Source organism: Passer montanus, unplaced genomic scaffold, assembly GCF_014805655.1.
Source record: "Passer montanus isolate IOZ18808 unplaced genomic scaffold, ASM1480565v1 scaffold42, whole genome shotgun sequence".
NCBI lineage: Eukaryota > Metazoa > Chordata > Aves > Passeriformes > Passeridae > Passer > Passer montanus.
The window spans coordinates 3,335,275-3,355,678 of NW_024369041.1; the positions used below are offsets into that span (position 1 = coordinate 3,335,275).

The following is a 20,404-nucleotide window of genomic DNA, read 5'->3' on the forward strand; positions in this document are numbered from 1 at the left end:
AAGTGAGGGAGAGTGTGGGAAGTGGGGGCACTTACAGGGAAATGCATTTGTGTGGGTTGGGTTTAGCAGTTTGAGACAGAGAAGTACTTAGACAAATTGCTTTGCATTTACACTCAGAAATGAAGAATAGCCTTTCTCTTAAAAGGAATTACATATGAGCCATTCTTGAAGCTGGTATTAGGTAGGCAGGACTGAGGATGCTGCTGGCAGGAGACTTAATGTGCAAGTGCTAATTAAGGCCAGACCAAATGGGTAACCTTCCAGGTCAGTAATAGTGAAGGTCCTGATGTTAAAAAAAGAAGACAACTGACTTCTAAGAGAATTTATTTTTTTTCTAAACTGAAAAAACTAAGTCATGGTCCTTACAAAGAGTTTTGACATTGGCCTCAGACACAAACTGCAGAAATAAAAAAATAAAAGCCACCGAGTTCATGCTTTGAACTTCACTAGGATTAGCCACACAAGAGCAAATTCCAGGAAGAGAAGGTAATCAAAATGCAGGCAAGCAATTAGATCTGCATATTAAGTATGAAAATACACAGTGCTGGGTTGCATATTAAGTAAGTGCAGTAACCTTGTGCTTCTGGAGCTGCTCAATGAGGTTACTGTGCAAAGGAGCTCAGAGGACTCACCTCCTGAGGGGAAAATTGCTTTTCTTTGACTATAACCATGGACATGGTGCTGAAAATGCATTTTGTGCTAGATCTTATCACAGAGGGGCTGGGGACAGTGGGCAGCAGGGAGCCCTGCCCAGCCTGGGGAAAGCCAGCCATGTGTGGTGGGCACCTGTGGGGCTGGGGCAGGGCCAGGAGAGGTTCAGGGGCTCAGGTCTGGGGGCTGCCAGCCAGCCAGAGAGATTCCTGAGCCAGGGCCTTGCAGGGGGTTGCAGGGCAGAAGCTCACACCATGCTTGACTCACACTGCTCTGAGCAGCAGCCAGAGAATTGTCAGATTTCTATTATTGTAGTGGGCTTTTGGAGTAGAAGGAGCCTATTCTAATTCTGAAAACCTTCCTGAACACACTTCATTCAATCAAGTAATTATTATTAGGTTTTTTTCCTTCTCTCTAAAACTGAAGACTGAGATTTCCAAGAGCATGTGCATTGCATTGGGCCCTCCCTGCTGCTCCTCCCTGGCAGTGACCACAGGGCTGGGAAAAGATCTGACCCAGCTGTTTGCTGTTCAGCACTGCCAGCACAATTCATGGGTGCCCAAGGTTCCTCAATCACAAGGTTTCAGCATGGAGCGGCTGCCCTGTGCCCACCTCCTGCTCCTGGAGGTCTCTCTGTGCCCCCTCAGTAAAAGCCAGATGGGGATAACCCCCATAGAAGAGGCTTAGATTGTCTGAGGTTTCTAAATGCCTCTGCTGGGTAGGACTCAAAGGCAAGCCATGAACACCTGGCTTTGTTTCTAAAATCCTTTGGACTTCCAAGGGAGATTTTTCCTCACCTTCTCAAGGAAGTTCATTGGCCTGTAGTGAGAAAGATGAGCACAACACAAGTCTGAGGTCACCTGACAGTTTATGTGACATGGCACACATAGAATAAAATAAATGTCTGTCCTTAATTTTTATGTGTGCCTCTAATCCTTCCATTGATAAAAGTCTCTTGAAGATGAGGCAACTCATTCAAAGTGGTGAGTTTTCTTTGTTTCTTTCTTCAAGGAGCTTCATATAGTGGGAGGGCAATAAAGTAATAAGCAGATGGGGAGAATTATCACCTCCAAGGCAAGAAAATTAATATTTCAGGGGCCAGGCAAAATCATTTTGGATGAGCATCAAACATACAACACAGCCAAGATATTTTATTGTTCTCTTTCCCCCCATCTAAAATAGCACGTTTGAGAAACTGTCCCTTTAAAACTACTCTTAAGTGTCCCACTTCACCAAGCTGGAATTTGCAGTGTTTATCAGCCCTGTGTGTTGGTGTGGGTGTCAGAAATATGCAGGTGATGTCATTTTCCATTCCCTCACCCAGGGTTTAATTGACAATATCATTCCACACCCCTCCTCCCACCCTTCTTCCACCTCTTCAGTTTAAACCTTGTTCTCCCAGGCCTTTTGGGCCAACACTCTTCAAAAATGTGTTACCTTCATCATTTCAAGTTTTCTCTAAGGCAGGGAATTTTCATGACTTCATTTCTACATCGTTCCTGGTATGGAGATGAAAGAAATGTCCAATATGCATTTACCGTAGTAATCCTATCCAGCAATAATTTCTTTGGCACACAAAATAAGGAGAGAGCTCATTATTGATCATAGCATGTGGCCATTAGTATACTTTGAATTATGAAGATTTGTTGCCTTCATTTTATTGTCTTTTTAATAAACAAAACATATGCCTTCTGAATTATCTCTTCTGCATAGAATTTGGTGTTGGAATATCTATTTTTATACAGCCATATTAAATAAATCATAGCAATAGGTCCTTGGGTGAAGTATTTTATGATACCTTTAATCAATTCAGCAAAGATTCCAAAGTAAACAGCAAAGGTTTTCCCTTTCTTCCCCACAGTGGGATAAATCATTACTAGAAGAAGTGCAAGTTTAGAAAAGAAGTGGTTGGAAGACATGGAAAAAAAAGGCAAGAACTTAATTGCATTGAGAGAGAAAAGGTCTCAGTGGTCTGGCTCCTCTCTTTTCAAAGGATCCTTCTGCTCCTGGCATCCGAGGAGCTCTTTGGGACAAAAGCCCCAGGAGCAGCAATGACCCATGGACTCCACATGGACAAGTGTCCTTGGGACTGTGCTGGGAACCAAAAGTCAAGCTGTGAGGCAAAGCTCTTCCTCTGCCTTCTCCTCCCCCACAGGAATGGGAACATTGATGCATTCAGCACTTGCTTCTTGTCCCCAGCTTCCTCTGACTCATACATGGGCATGCAAACAAAACCACCTCCACACTCCAGTGGAGCTGTGCCTGGGAGGGAACAGGTAATACCCAAGGCACTGGAGCAACTTGAGGCCATAAGCCTGTCCTTTCAAAAGCCAGGCTTTCAGACTCCTGAAGCTGCCAGACAAAGCCACAGCCCAGCCTGTTGTCCCACATCTTAGTACCTCCCTCATTATGGTTACAGGTATGTCTGGGATTACTTACTGAGTCAATTAACGAGCTAAAGTAAAAGTGTGAGTGAGAGTGCAATTCAGAGGGTGAAAGGCTGTATTGAAAGACATCTGGTGATAATTAAGTTTAACTGTACAATTTTATCTGGCCAAACATAATTACTTACAACTAAATGTATGTCAGTGCAGCTGATTGACACATACACTGTATAACCATGGCAGGCAGAGGACAAGGCTTAGGTCAATTGCAGGAAAAAGTAACAAAAAGCATCCTTACAGGAAAGGAGGGAAAAGAAAAAAAAAAAGAAAAATTGGCAATTAACTTCACACAGAGTTTAAGACCCGTTTTTCAGAAAAGGTATATCCCAACCTAGAGCTAGATTTTCCTTTATTTTCTTCTGAACTGATTCTTTTGTCAGATTAAATGCAGGTGTAATACACAGTTGTAGTGATTACAGTACAGTCCTTTATTGTGGTTAAGGCTATAAGTGGAAAGAGTCACTGAAAGAAGGCAAGAAAATGGTGGGTTCAGTGTGAGCATGACAGGAGTTAATAGACGTGTCTGATGGAATCCACAGGAGCTGGTGATTTGCCAGTGTTAAACAAATGCTGAAGCTGGCTAGATTTTGTCTAGAAGTGCTACCTATATGTCCTGCTTCACAAGACAAGTCTCCAAACAACGAAAAAACAAATCTCCTTGAAATGTGGTTTGAATTGACATTGAGATAAGCTCAACTGGTTTGAGCCTGGTGCTAATAATGCCAAGGTTGTGGATTCAACCCCTCTATGGGACACGCACTTTAGAGCTGGACTAGCAGGTCCTTATGGGTCTCTTGCAGCTCAGAATATTCAGTGATTTTGTGAAAAATGTTTGTAACCACTGCTACTTTCATCGTCTTATCACTCCCTGTATGTACTGCTGTACTGATCTATTTCTCCAGGATGGTTTGCAGCTGTGCAGCCCTGTGTTTGTGGGTGTCTGGCACAAAGAAACCTGAAGACTTGCTCCAGAATTCATCAGGTATTGAAGAAAGGAAATTCTTAACTGAAAATTGCTTTTCACTTCATTTTTCCTTGCCAGGAAAGGCTGACTTCCCACAGGCGCCGTAATTCACCACAGGCCCTACAAGGACGCCAGTTTTACTGAAAATTCAATCTCTTTACTACAATAGAAGGCCAGCTGAGCTGCCATCCGCAGCAGCACTCAACTAACCCACTGCCAATAGTGTGTGATTCATTGATTATTATCAAATGAACTTTCACTTTTAACTTCAGAAAAGAATTAGACAGAGATGAAACTCACTGTAAGGGCAGCTGAGCAGACTTAGTTGTAACGATGAAAAGGAATGATTACAAATCTCAGCTGCACCAAGAAACACTTGGGCCTGTGCTGCTTTTACTTAAATATTATTTACGCTTCTGTAATTTTGGTTACAGCATATCTCAACATAAGGTGCCATATGGCAGTAGAGGAGTGGGTGCTAATAGGAGCACATGGGAGACAACTGTGTCTCTGTGTACCCCCTTCCCAGCCATCCCAGGAGCACTCTGAGTTGAGACTTCAGCCTGGAGGCAACTGAAGTTTGCTCAAGACTTTTCCTGGTTTCCACTCAGGTGTTTGCGTGGCCATCTGACACATTAATAAATTAATGTGCATTAAAATTATTCCCAGCCTGTGTTTTTCAGGAAGATGCATCACCAGGATGCTTTGTGGTACCGTTGATCACTGCAGAGCACCTGGAGGATTTGGGATTTTAAGGCAAGGAGGTAAGGAGGCCTGCCTACACTCAGCTCCTCAGCCCTGTTTAGGTGACACAGCCACAAACCTGGGCTGCTGGAAGTGCACCTTGGCAAGGCAGCTGAGCATGGGAAAGGCTGGGACACACTCCTGTCCCTCCCTGCAGCACAGCAGCAGCTGGGCTGACGCTGCCAGCACTGGCCTTTGCTGCTGTTTGGTTTCCCATTTCAGTCAGCTTAGTGGCTGTGCCCAAGCTTTGCTTTCTACTCCTCAGATCCTGCCAGGTACTGCTCACCTGTGTGTACCTGAAATACTCCACGCATGAGCCTAAGGTGAGCTCTGTGACCTCTGTGTTTGCCATGGCTTGAAACCATCCATTAAAAATGTTGATCCTGCTGGAGGCTTAACTGGGTGTCTTCCACACACACACAAATGATGAAAATATTTCACCATTTTTCAAGGAAGGAAGAGTTCAAAATGGAGATAAATCAACATCCAATGGAAGGGATATTGATTCATTTCCTCACCTTTGGAATGAATACCTCCCCCCAGCAAAAAGCTATGAAAGGGAAGACATGGTTCATCTGAAACAAACAAGGCTCAATAAATCTTAATCCTGCTTAAAGATAGTTCTGAGAAGAGATCAGAAAAATACAGCTTAGCATTCCTACAACCAAACATGACACTACCTTTCTCTTTTATCATTGGATTTACTACTTGGGCTGTGTTTTTAGTGAAAAATTACTTAAATGTGTAACAAAATTCTCATTTTATTAGCAAAACTGTATTCATATTGTTCCATTTGTTCTATTTAACCAGGGGAGTTCCACATTAGTCTCACTGAATATCTGGCTGTGACCTATGGCAGTACCAGAAGTCAGGGAGTGCTTTAAGAGCTTCCTGCAGAGTATCTCTGGCCCAAGCAGTCTGGAAGGGCTGTAAACCACAAAGTACTGAACTTGTTCTGCTGCAGACCAAGGCCTGTCTCAGGTGCTTAGTGCTGAGGGAATGTGTCAGTAACTCCCAGGTTTGGGCCTCTAGTTCATGCTGGACATATTTCCTCTGAATATTTCATGCAGCCCTTTTAAAATGTATTCACTTTGCACAAATTCCTCTTGTATTTGCTTCCCATGAATATTTATGGAGGTGGCAGCGCTTCTGTGCAGAATCTGCATGGGAGGTATTTTAAATGACTCTCTGGGCCAGTCACACTGGCACTACACTTGTCCCTCACTCCCCATCAGGCCAGGGCATGAGGGGCCTGTGGGAGCACCACAGCTCGTGGGGGAGCTGGGAGCCTCCTTGGGCAGCAGAAGTTTCTTGTCAAATGCACATAAATGTTCTTAACAACTCCACGTGCCCTGGCAGGCAGCGCCAAGCCTGCCCTTCTGCAGCATCAGTATGGAATGACAAAGGAATGGCATCTAGAACCTTTGCAATCAGACGTGAGCTGGGGTTGGGTGTGTTGGGAGCTGCCCCAACAAGAGCCTTAGAAGCTTTCTTCTGTAACTGCTTTAAGACAATAGCAATGCAAAACTATCTCAACTGTGCTCAGGTTGACACACAGAAATAGTGGTGTTCAGTAACCCACAGTAATTATTTTCTTGCTGCTACTCAGTCCATCTTATCCAGGAAACCTCCTTCCAAATGGGCAATTATGGAATGACCTGTGTGGGAAAAATTGCTTTTTATATCAAGTCAAATATCTGTAGAATATGATGGCATCTATTTTTCTATATATGTCATATATGTAAATATCTGTGTGTGCGTAGGATTTGTATATTTTATAAATACAAAAATAACATGCTTTATTTGTGCATCTATTTTTGAAATATGCATTTTAGACATATAGTTCAACATCTACACTCTATAAAAATATACACACATAAAATCATATTGAGATTACATAATTTTAGCTAATATACCTATGGAGTTTCTTATCATTCACCTCAAATTCCTTTCTTTTTTTTCTCTCCTATATCTTTGTTACCTGTGACCAGAAAGAAGTTTGGTGTTAATTTATTAAGTCTGCATTTGATTACATTACATTAAAATGTTGTTTTATATATACAAATACATCAGAATATTCTGTGACATATGCTACATAACATATATTACAAGTAGCATTCTGTAAATTGTTATGTTATAGTGTGTAACATGTGACCTGTAATATGCATCATATAATGTGATGTTCATAATGTATAATCAGTGCAAGCTTCACAACTTCTGTTACCTACCATAATTAAATCATGTTTTATTTTTTAAAATCTTGCTAAAGAAGACCTTTCTGAGAACAAGTATGCCATTAATTACTTTGTCCAACAGGAGCTTGTTCTGTCTGATTTATCTCATCCATGACAAACAGATACGATCATTTCACATTCTCTCCTTATGAAAGTTTTCCTACAGAACCAATAATTTTATTTCCGTTTCTGCTCTTCACATTTTTGAGATGCAGCCAGCAGAACACACTGTCAAGGGTGAAGGACCACTGATTTCTGAAATGACACTCTGAACTTTTTCTATTAATCTGTATTCCCCGTTTTAGCTGTTATTACTCTGGTTGCCATCCCACCACCCTGGTGCGCTGAGTAAAATTGTTTATGACTCCAGGCCCAGTTCCTCAGTGGTCACAGATAATTGAGATACAAACAGGAGATGGCCACAGAAGTGTTTCCTGGCTGGTGTTGCTCAGGATGAAGCACTGAATATCTGATTGCCCAACACACTGGGGTTATATTTTTTTATTGTTCATTTCAGCCTGCTTAAGTGGCAATTGATTTGAAATAAAGAGGGTTGGGTTTTTTTGTTTTTTTTTTTTGTGCTGCATATTTCATAAGCTTTTGTGTGATATGCTGTTTCCAAACTTGATAAAACACCAGTAACCTCAATAAGATACTCCTGCCCCTCTCTGTGGATTCCATCAAGGTTTAGGTGAAAATTCCATCTTGTTCCTCCCATCCAGTGAGGTGCCAAGACCACCAAGGTCTCAGGTGGGAGGGACAGACCCTGTGTGTCTCTGGCACAGAGGCACTGAGAGGTTTCTCTCCTCAGCTCCCAGGCAGAGGCCAAGGGACCTGACAGCACTTGAAATTTCCTATTACTGGCACACAGGGGGCAAAGGAAGCAATGGCAACAGCTCCAAAGCTGCATTTGCTGACCACGATGGCGAAATGAAGCCACTGCTTCTTAGTGAGGTTAGTGCTGAAGTAACAATATTCAAGTAAGGGACCTCAGCATTTACACCTTCCCTGCAACTGATGCCAAAACCCGTCTTTAGCAGTGCCAGGGACAGGCTTTACCCATCCTGCTCATAAACTAATGGACCTACAGAGTGTTTTCATGAAGGAAATCTGCTAATTTGGTTCAGTTGCCCACTTCAGTCTCACAGCACCTCACTTTGGCTGTATGACTCAAGGACCCATCCCTCTGTGTTGTGGGGGTTATTTCTCTGCAAATGAGGTGTTGTGTATAAATTTATATGCTGCAAAGAGAGAAAAAAATCAAATAATGGTTAAAAAGCAAAAAACAAGGAAAAAGACCCCTCAATCAATCAAGTGCTAGACTTATTTACATTCCTCAGTGATGCCTAGCAGGGAAGTTGTCTATGGTTTGAAACTAAAAGATCTTTCAAAAAATCACAGGCACATTCTAAGTCCTTGATTCCAACTCCCTTCTTAGCTTCCATGATTTTAGGCACAGCAAATGTTTTGGTATTCAGTGCTGAGGAGGAGCTAAGGCACCCCTTCAGTCAGGGTAAGTATTCTAAATGAACCACTGCTTCTTTACAGCTCCATCCTGCTGGCCACCTGCTGGAGGACACAGGTGGCAAAAAACAAACTTCCATTTTCTGCACTTCAGGCTGGCACACTTTTTCCTATTGTTCATTTTAGAGAGGCCATTTTTATTGCGGGTGTGTGTTTGTTTGGTTTTTTTTTTTTGGTTTTGGTTTTTTCTTTTTGTTGACCTTTACATTACTGTCAGTTGGAATACTAATGGACATGAACATAAACATCATCTCCAGGGCTGTTCAATGAAACTAAGGCAGATTGTCTTGAAATTAGCTTGAGTCATATCTGAAAATTGCCAGTGATTAGCTGATTATAGTTTGAATTGAAGTCAGATTGCTACAAAAAGCCACAAAAAGTCATCCGCAGATATATTCTAGTAAATGATGCCTCGGATGCCTCAGTTGTTGCCAGTGCTTGCATTAGGGATGAAGGTCTATTACTACATCACATTTATGGTAGTCATTTTAAAATGTGGATTCTGCCTGAGGAGAATCAGTCTCCTGGGGAAAATTCTGTCTTTTTACTTTTTAACCTACTCACTAAGAATAATAAAAAAATTAAAAAGAAAAATTTAAAAAAAGGAGATGTCACAAACAGCAGAACAAATTAAAATATTCTCCCTATGAGAGAAGCTTGTTCCTCTGTAAATACAATTATTATAATTATAGAGTGATTCAATCCTGGTGTCTTACTAGAAATCATTTCTTCTGTACTGAGAGTATGTGACATTTAAAATAATTTTCAATAAATCAAAGGCCTAGTGTTAACAATGCTGATAGATGCCAGGTTTATTAAGGAAAACAGAAGGTATTATTTTGCCATAATTATAAAGTTCAATGAGCACTTCTGGTTTGATTAAATTCTCCACATTTTAGGACTTTGATGCAAAAAAGTTCGGACTTTGTCAGTTTTCCTGTCCAAAACTACTAAGATATTAATTTATCACATATGTGTCCGCATTCCTCAGATTTGAAATAAATTCAATTCCCTTTCATGAAAATAAGCAAGTCCTTTATTTCAAAAGTTTTGAGCTGTGTCTCTGCATGGTTTATAGGCTGCTCTGCCCTTCAGCACCTCATATTTTTTTAGTTCCCAGAGAAAATTCCCTTACAATCTTTACCTGTGAAAATATATTTGAGCTCCAGTCCGTGTTGCATTACCAAGCATATTGCACAGGGAAATACTCAAATAGTATCTACAAGGCAGGAGTCATATTTAATTCCCATAAAAGTGGGCAACGGGATACTGCTGTGCCATTTCTAGCAGGTTTTTGATTTAAAAGACTCAAAATCGGTTCTCATTTCTTTTTAGTGCATATTTGACTTCCCACCAGAAAAATAAATTCTTACTTGGTATCTCTGATGATGTGGGAGAATGATAATGAGGTTCTGTGCTGGAAGCACTAACCTGGGGTGGGGATTGGGGAAATAACAAAGACACTGTCACAGCTGTCAGTGGTGGAAGCCATGGTGGGACCAACAGCTGCACGCCAATGGCTCAGATCCAGAGGAAAAGGAAAAGGGCCTCGGCAGCCAGCCCTGCCCCAAACCCTGCCCTGTGCCAGGCAGCACTGGGGACACAGCAGGTGGCTCAGTGGCTGTCACCCACCGCAGCAGCGGGGTGTCTGCACACCTGCCACATGCACAGCTCTGACACTGCCCAGGAAACAGAAACTGGAATGTCCCAAACTGGAAAATGCCAGGCTCCGTGTCAGGCTGAATTCTTACAAGTTCCAGGCCAGATCGTGAAGAACAGGCTCAAAGGGAGGGGGTGACAACTGCTCATGTCACTAAATGCTGTTCTCAAAGGGCAGGGGCACATGTTCAGGACCACAGAGAGAACCACAGACTTGGTGACTCCTAAATGATTAAAAGACAATTATTTTTCAAATATAAAAGAGAATGGCTGAGGAAACTCAGTGGCAGAAACGAACATGGGAAATTCTTAACCTAAGCCCCCAGATATCTTTTCCCATGAAAAGGCTGCCTCTGTAAGCTCTGTAATGACCAGGAAAAGCCATACCTTGGAGCCAGCTTTAGGGCAGCTTCAGCACAGGGCTAAGAGTCAAACAACAACAGAATAAAGGAAAACTGACATGAGCAATCCTGTGCTGAGCACAGAGCACAAAGGCAAGCAATCATTAGGAAATACATAAATCTCTGCTTCACTTACATTAAGATTGCCACTTGCTGCGCTGCTTTTCTCCTTCTTTACCATCTCACAAAAGGGTGTAAAGAAGCAAAACATGGTTCAAAGGATGAGCAGTTATCAATCAGCTTCTCCTTGATGGACTGAGTTAACAAGACCACTCGTGGCTGAACAGGACTTGGAATAGGATGATAAAATCTGGGCCTTGGGCAAGGTGTGTGTCAGGATCAGTCATCCCTATCTCTAGAGCAGTGGTTAAGAAAAATAGAAGAATATAAGCAAATGATTGCCAGTTTCAAAACAAACAAAAGTAAGTATTTCTTCTCCTGGTGTGGTGAATTTACACCGAGAAAAAGCTCTGCTTTTCAAAGGCTGCAGATAAAAGGCTACAGAGAGTCAAAAGCAAACAAGACACAGCCATGGGGAAAAACAAAAACTACGGAGGACACAGAAGCCAAAAGATTGCAGGTGTGGCTGAGAAATTAGCTGCCATAAATCCTTAATGGATGGTAGAGTTCTCTGGGGACATCAGTCTGTCCTCGCCTTGTTCCTGAGCTCATACTCAGGTGTCTGCTGGAGATCTGATGAGGTACATGGGCTAATGCAGCCTGGCCAGCAAATCAAAGGGCTTGAAAATTATTCAGGTTGTTCTTACTACTAAAGTCTGCTAGCATGGAATCTATACTTGATGATACAAGATTTGAGAAGAAATATGTGATGTCTGTGCTGTTAAAAGCACAAGGTGGACTTCCTAAAAAATTTAATAAATATGTTCATGCTACTTAATATCTAAAACAGAATTCTAACCTTAATTATGCAGCATGTATTGCCTCTCTGTCTGCTTGCAAACAAGAATGACTAATTATTTAGGCTTTATGAATAATTAAAATTATTAGAATCTCTCACAGTATATTCATGAAAATGTGACTGTCCTGCAGAAGAGATTATTTCTAAAATAATTGGGTTTTTTTCTTCATGCTCTCAAAAGTTTTAAGGTGCATGTAAGAGACACCCCAAAAACCCCAAATCAGAAAACCTGTATCTAGAATGTAGGCATCTGTCTTTTGAAAAGCCAAAGGCTTGCAACAAAGACAAATCTGACATTCCCAGCCCTTTCTGTTCAGCACCACGGTGGCAATAAACTGGTACTCAATTTTATTAGTTCTTCATTTAAAATTTAAGTTCTTGCATGCAGGGTACCCTTAGCGCCTCAGGACTTGGAAATTACCCACACAACCCCCCCCCTATAATTAGAAGAACAGATGCATAAAATTTACACCTAGCTCCATGCAAATCAGAGAAGGGATCCATTACTTTGGTTGACTCTCTTTCCCTAGTGAGTTTCCTTCATTATCTTATTAGAGAAGCAAAAGACTGAGAAATCTCAGGTAACGTAGAATGCATATTAATTTTTATGGTATTTCTAGAGGTGGTAGCTGGCCCCAGACACTCCTCTGCCCAGCCAGGACACTGCAAACCCATCTCCATGGAAATCCCTTGCCTGTGCAGTACTGGGGTGCTGAACTGGCCCTCACAGTGCTGGCAGTACCAAGAAAACAGTGAGGAGTTGAGAACCCCTCAACACCAGCATCCAACTCAGCTCTTCTGTCAGTACCAATCACCTTTACCTCACTAAACCAGGATGGCAGCCATTTAGAAAGCTTAAATATTTAATTTAGGAACAATAGTAGGTCATTTAAATAATTAAATTCAAAGGCACACTGAGACAAGCCCACAAGACCAGAAGGGTTTCATTCTGTCTGACATCACTGTACACTTTCACTACAGGATCACCTGCAGTTGTTAGCTCAAGTCACTTCTCCCCACACTTACACACACAAAAATACACTCAGACTCAAATAACTAGCAGTCAACAAATGGGTTTGGTATGAACATTGTTGATGCCAGTTTAAAAGTTTTACATTAACATACACTACTTATGTATCTTAACTATTTCAATATGCCTAGTTATTATTTGTTAAAGAAATACTATCAAGTAAGTAAATAATATTTAGGATCATGATCACATAGCTTTTGTGAAGCAAAACGCCCCAGGTTACACTGGCTGTGCAGAATTTTGAACCTCTGGTGTGACATGGGCACAGAGCTGTCACTTTAGCTACCTGCAGCCTGAAGGAAAGCTTTTGTGCCCCCATTTGAAAGATTGGCTTTTGGATCAAATGTCACAACAAAAGCACAACAGTGAGGCAAAGCCTTGACCTCCAAAGCTAAGTTATCTAATGCCTTAAGAGATACTGCACCTTTGATAAAATCCTACATTAATCTAATGTTCTTGCATAAACTTGATTTTATAAGCTAAAAATATTAACTTTCAGTAGTCAAAACAGTGTTGTTGGCAGTCTTGATCTTGTTTACTGCATTTACACCTGTTTGATTAGGGAAATAGACCTCTAGCATCTATGCTGGTTCTTTTATTTTCCACCTTGCTGTAAAGCTGTCAGGACTCCCAGGAGGCCTCTCTGGGGCTCCAGGTTGCTCAGATGTGCACCAAGCTCAGCATTTCCCTGCCTGCTGGGGGCAGGGGCTCTCTGTTCCAGCGAGTGCAACCCCATGTCCTGCCCCTGGAAATGTGCAGACTGCAATCAATGGAGAGGGGAAGGGGGCTGCTTCTTTCCCTGCTGCTATGGACAGCTCATGAGCACTGCACCCCAAGCAGCAGTCCTGTCCCCAGACACTTGGCAAAGCTGTCTCAAGAATTGTTTCTATGCTCTTCCCCCAAGGAATAACCCTTTGTCCTATCAGCTTGTTAGCAATTGGATATTTGACTTTATATTCAGTTAAGTTCTCAGAGAAAGAACAAGCGATGAAAGTGCCTTTTGGAGGAACATCAAATGCATTTCTTGATGAATTGCAAACTGGTAAACTACTTGGAAGCTTTTGAAATGTGAAATATATTATGCCTTTCAATAAAACAATTCTGTAACATGCTGTACTTTTTTTGCCCTCCAAAGATGGCAAATATAAAAGATCACTTGTTACTGACTGGAGCTTGAGTTTCTCAGTGGGTGTTTGTGTTTTTAATTCTATTTCATATAGGATCTCAAGCCACCAATTAAACACAGCCCAACAAACTCATCAGTGCACATCCAAGTAACTGCTAATAAACTGTTTTCTCTCTGAGATTAGTACCTGGACCCATTTTCCTGGGATCCCTCAACAAAGGGATCACTCATCCTGCAGTCCATTCCTTAGTGCAGGTGAGCTCACATCTTCCAGGAATCAGCCACAGCCCTGGTGGCAACTGCAGTGCACTCCCTGGACTATAAATACTTGGTAAAATTAAAATATTGTTTGCTATCACCTTTAAATAAACATAAATATGTCTAAGCCTAGTTTAGCTGGAAGATGTAACCTTATCAAGACTAAATGGCTATCAAAAAATTATGAGCAATTTTCTGCAGTAGATAAATTATACTTTGTCACTTTTCAGTTTCTGTTGTGAATAAAATTCAGCCTGATATGGAGACAAACTAGGTAAAATATTAGAACCTCAGCTCTAACAACTCCTCCCTAGAGGATAATGACAAATGTTCTTAACCTTATACTCAACAAGGTCTTTACACAGAATTAGAAGATTTTTTCCAAAGCACCTACAAAATTAACCACATCCTAATGTTGGCTTCTCCAGCATGAAGTGTAAAAAAAACCCCCCAAACATAATTTGACTTTCCCTGAAGTGCCTGTGACTTTACTGAAGAATGGGAAAAGATGTCCAATCCTTGGAACATATTTCTGAAACTGCTTTCCTAAAAGACCTTTTTTTTTATCATGCAAGAAGCACACTTGAAATCCATTTTCTCATTTACTGTGCTCTGACATGGCTTGGGAAGGGATGTTTTAAAACTTCTTTTTATTTCTTTTTAAAGGCCATTAACTTAAAACTGAATAAACACAGGAACTGATAAACTGTTCCTGATAGGGGCATTACCCACTGAGTTGTAGAGCTCCCCTGTGCTCTCCATGCATTATTGACCTTAGTTCTGCTCTTCAGAGAAACTTGAGTCAAGACAAATTTCAGTCATAATCTCTCCCAGATTTGGCTGCTTTCAGGCTTGTGTGCCAAGCATTAATCTTCCCAGGTAGCATTCCCATTTTCCCTAAACATATGGCTGGACTGCATACCAGCAGGAAAGAACATTTCAAGTGTGTCCCTAAACTGCTGGTTTTGAAGAAGGTGAGGTTTCCACGTGCATTGGCACCAATAGCAATAACCATCCTTGTGCACAGAAAACTATGAGGAGTTTGCTGTACAAACCTTTCTTCTGACCAGGTCAAGTACTTTCAATTCACATTTGAAATCCCCCATCCAGAGGTTCCAAACTGCAATGGCCATAGGTTGCAAAAAAAATGTATAATGCAGGCAAGGCTTATAGGTCTCTGGAGAAGTTCCCCCAACACATTATGGCTCAAAGGAAAAGAAATTATATACATTTGGGTAAGCCTCAAACAATAAAAGGGATAAAGTCATAACAAAATCAAGTCATTTTGCAGCTAATTGTGTGAGAATATTGCCCAGAAGAATGGTGTTCTGAACGCAGCTACTTTATGGTCAACATTAACATCATCAAACAGCATTTTAATTTTTATTCTGCTTGTATACCCAAACAGTCAAGTAAAAATGGTAGAAAAATCAAAGCACCTGTAATATTGTTGGGGATTTTTTTTGTGTATGCGCAGATTTATATCTTTTTCTCCTCAAAGTACCGTAAATTATTTGCCATGAGCTAGAGAAGACACACATCCATCTATAGACCCTAAGTAGAATCCAGAGATTAAATCACTACAAGATTTTCTCTTTGAAGTGGCTGGGTTGTGATTCCCCTGGAGACTCCAGAGAAGGTTTTTAGCTCAAACAAAGAGGCACAGAATGTCACCATGTCATTTTTGCAACACTTGATCTAAAGTGTCCTAGATCAACCAGACAGTTATGGGAGGATTGGGCAAACAACCAAACAAAACCTGAAAAAATGCCACAAGTCATATGCTAAGGCAGGACAAACCAATTAAGACCTTTTGAAAGCAATTTCAGTTTACACCAATAAAACTTGTAGAGTCCACAAAATCACAGAGCACAAGGAATCTTCGGAAGAGGACTCAGTTCTCACTTTTTCTGATGACCAGGGAGAAAAAGAGGAGGAATATTGTGGCAATGTGCACTAGGAAAGAGATGAAAATACATGTTCATTGACATAAACTTGCTACTCAATCTTACTCTGAATTGCCTGCAGAGCTCCAAGTCTAAAGTAATATTAAAAAAAAAAAAGGGGGGGGGAAGATCCATGAAAACATGCAACTACAAAGCAATAGACAACTTTTCACCTGTTTCCTGTTTATTTAGTTTCTTCAAAAGGAATATTTTCACAAAGAAGAAACTTCTTAGTGAAATGCTTCTGTTTACTGAAACCTCAAAGCAGCAAAGAGCCAGTACAAATAAACTCTGGAGAGAATTTCCTACTCAACATGTCAGAAGCAGAGATCAATACACTGGGCTAGGCAGCAGAGCCTCTGAATCGCTCTGTCAAATGGGAAGGAAAAGCCTTTCTGACTACAGTTCTTGTATTACTGGCTTTTTGGGACCATTAATAAAAAACTGTGTATAACACCACATAGGGTGTGGGAGATGGCAAAGAAGGAAGCTGCAGTTAAAAAACCTTCTCAGAAGTTTATAGAAGTGGGTAGAAAACTGGCATTAAAGGCTATTTAATTGCTACAGTACCTTCTATTATTTATAATTATTGATTTTTTTTGTTTCTGTATATACTGATGCTCTGTTCTGTCACATACTATTTTCTCCTGCTTTCACTAGGAAGAAATACACCCAGATGAGCACACCCTGATAGGTTTTGCTAAACATCTAAAACCTCTTCAGCTGAGTTCATTTGAAATTGTTAAGTAGAGTCACACCCACCAGAGCATGCTTGTGCTTTCAGCTTTTCCATACAGGCTTGTTCATGAGGTCTCTGCTGGTTATGTTCAAGCCCAAGACAGAATTTAATTCTGAGTTAAAATAAATACTACACCCAGGAACACAATCACATCTATGACTCTGTATGATTAAATAGTTATTTATGCATTATATAATATTATGTTATTTAGCCATTGATGGAAAAATATAGATGATACTGACTCGAGCGGGCATATGATCATATGCACAATGTGTGCAATAAAATATCTTGACAAGTGACAGAAAGTGACAGTTTTACTCTTGAAAGGAGAGAAAAGGTCCCAGAATGAAGATTCAGCAGACCCCCCCATCTCACGTATGGCATCATGACACACAGAGACATTTTATTGTGAAAAACCATTTTCAGCTTAAAGCTATATTGAGATATTGCATTATTTTAAAGACCACAGATCACTTTGTGTAAACAAAAAAAGTGGATTTAGATGTTTTGTAGGAGCACCCAGCATATCCCCCAAGTCAAAAACTTCTGCAGGCATTCTCGAAAAACACTGATTTAAATCAAGCATCACATTTTTTGGATGCAAACTCAGATTGTCAATGTTGAGGCTTAAATCAATATGAGTAATAATCATTATTATCATAACACTGAAGGAGTGATGTGGAAGTTTTGTGCAAGAATTTTACATCAGCTCTTAATTATCAGTTTTGTCAATATAGACATGAACTTCTCTTACAGTTAAGTGTTTTTGAGAAGTGTGTGTGAAATACTAAAAAAAATACAAAATAGCTGTTCCCAGCTAGCTCTAGCTGTACTGTAAGAGAATACTTTAAGGAATTTTATAGAAAGATAAATTTAAAAAATAAAAGAAAAAAGAGTAAGTTCTCTTGTTTTATCTTCTGTCTCTTGATGAACAAATTTGCAAAGAGCAGGAAGAAGAAACATTGGTCTCTGGAGCCACAGAACACACCAGGGCTCAGGGAGCCTCCTCCATTGTGGTGATACCACCTGAAAAGAACTTCAAAGGAGGAGAGGAGCTTGCCAACACTGGGATCCCAAAGCCAGCTTCAGAGGCATGGTGGAAAAGCAGAAACTTTTCAAAAGGCTTTGGACTAGGTGTATGGTGGAAAGTCCTCCAAATGGGAAGAGCTCCTGACTCTGCAGCTAGAGTTGTTCACATGGCGCTCAGAAGAGAACTGGTTTTCAGGCATTCTATTTAGTTCATCTCAACCATTAATCCAATTTAGAGAGTGGTGTTATTCTGATTTGTTCTGTGATCTTACCAAAACCATAGCTCTAAAGATGAGAAAGTGCTTGATAAAGGGCCCATTGCAGTCCTACTCTTCCAATGAGCTTGAATTTCTGTAGTGTAGAGGGCTGACAATTATAAATCATTTTATAGGAACTGATCATTAAAAGAGAGCACTTAAAAAAGCTCAATTTATTTTAGAGGTTAAAGTGTGACTGGTTGTTTTAATTTGATTGGTAATCTTCAAAGAAGCAACATTTTAATTTAAGGGTCAACTTATTCTGAGAGGCTAACCAATCATGTAATCTAGATAAGTCTCAATCTAAAGAGGGTAAAGATGGCTATGCATGATTAAAGTATTCAAAGGCACCTTTGTCAGTTCACTGCAAGCTTTTGGAATGCCTTGAACCATACTAAAGGAACACTCATTGAGGCAAACAGTTTGAGAGATCTATCATATTGGTATGGGTAGTGAATCCTGCTTTATACCAAGAAGTAATTTTAATATAATCATCCTTACGTGATGAGAATTTGAAAACAGATTAGCAAGGTCTGATTATCTCTACTTCAGAAAACTTGAAATGTTCCGTATTAAATTTGCAAGTAACTATTAGCTTCTTACAACTTTTTTTCTTGTACTTCCCATAGTTCCTTTTCTACTAATGTCACTTAATAAAGCATAACTATTCACATAGTTCTGCCTTTAACTAAACACCACAAAATCTCATATGCCATGAAGAATGTTTTATAAGTTACCTTTCATTTGCTTTTCATTACAAAGTCTTCTTAGGTACTTTGCACATAAGTACCCTACTGTAATGTACTGTAATCCTTTCTCCTTGTTACTTTTTAGTCAGAAAGCAAGAATTGTCTTGGAACAAAAAAAATTTAAAAATCATAGAAATTACAGGGTCCCAAAAATAGAACTTGATTTTCATCTTCACACCCATAAACCATCACTGGCAGCAGTGATGGTTTATGGGTGTGAACTATTGAACCAACTATTGAACCAACACCTAAATGAGCACCTACTTTGTCCTTCATCTGTAAGCAGCTTTTGTGCCCAGTGCCCTGTTTCATATGCAGTGTGCCTCATTTCTGTAGGAAGTGATGGAACAACAGTTTCTTCCTATTTTCAGAAACTAATTAAGAAACTTGATCTCAGCCCTCTGGCTGAAAGTGAGATAGAATAAACACATGTGGTGGACGCTTGCTGGCTTGCACAATTACAGCAGTCTGAACCAGACCTCTTGACCAATTAATCTAAGTCCTGGAGCCTCAAAAACTAATTCCAAATCTGCCTCTCTCTCACGAACACAGCAGCAAAAGCGTTTGCCTGCCCTGGAACAAACAGCTGCTGTGGCACCCAGAGCAGGATCTGTCTGATGCCATGAACGAGGCTGGTGACCAAAGAGGGAAGGAAGGTTTATCTCTGAACAGAAAACACACGTAAAATACCAGAACGAGGTCACAGTTAGCAGGGAAATAACCTGGAGATTACCTGAAATCTTCCCTGTCATTCCCTGGGTTTTGTTTTCAGAAAAAGAGATGGATAATTTTTCCAGACAACATGCTTTATATTTGTGGTTAGTTCCCCAGCATGCTCTTTGTGGAGACCTGCTAAGACAAAATACCAACACTCAACCCCTGATCCCCCAGCATGGTTCTCAGTTTCCCTCTGTGAAATCACAAAACTTCCAGCTCTTTCACAAGACAGTGGAGATATAAAGCAAGCTTTCCATAAATCAGAATATAGTTCTGTATTTGCACATTATGCTCACAAACAACACAGTACCAGAGCCACTTAAATTCAAACGAAACATTGACCACCTCATCTCTTTGCTACCCTTTTCCTCATGGTCTGGCTCTATGGTTCAGAGAGAGAGGAGGTCACCACTGTTCTGAAAACTCTAGTAGTGCAGGCAGAATAAACACGACCCCTTATGAAGTGCTGACCAGAGACGTGCTCAAGATAATTTTATACTTAGCTAATTAATTTAACTTGAATGAGCAGGATATATGGAAGCCAGGCTCACAATGAGAGGTGGTAGCTCTTGCTAGGCCAACTCATATCATCTGAAAGCACAGAAAAACCTACAGAGGTCCTTTTTTGTGTCCAAAAGCTCTTTTTGAGGTCAAGTGAAGTCCAGACTAGGCTGTGACTCCAAACTAATTGTGCTTTATATGGCTCCTTGTTGTGTTTGATGCTGAACCTAATTACTGATCCATCTGATATGATTCACTGTAAATGAAAGGAATGCAGACTATAAGGTACCAGATACAAATTAAATAGTGCAGTAATACAGACTCTTTTCCCTAGTGGTCATTTTGGGGATCTCCACGCTCTGTTGATAGAGCAAAATCTGATACAGTGAACAGTTCATATTAATTAATTCATATTACATTCATTGATGTAAAAATAACTACAGTTGTATAACTGAGCTCTTTATGTTAGCAAGATTTATTGTGAGAATTATTAACTCTAACAGGTATTTTAT

The 20,404-nt window shown here is 40.5% G+C and overlaps 1 long non-coding RNA gene across 2 annotated transcripts in view; it reads right to left on the bottom strand.

The window, feature by feature from the left end:
* Window positions 1–5,395: 5,395 nt before the first annotated feature.
* Window positions 5,396–20,404, bottom strand: part of LOC120507279 — a 36,357-nt gene continuing 21,348 nt past the window's right edge. Inside the window, exons 2-3 of one of the 2 annotated variants that reach the window (XR_005628717.1) lie at window positions 6,720–6,784; window positions 5,396–6,461 (exon numbers count right to left, since the gene is read on the bottom strand). This is a non-coding gene — a long non-coding RNA (uncharacterized LOC120507279). Of the gene's footprint in view, window positions 6,462–6,719; window positions 6,785–10,757; window positions 10,977–20,404 lie in introns of both variants that reach the window. The other variant, XR_005628718.1, reaches the window with a different exon arrangement.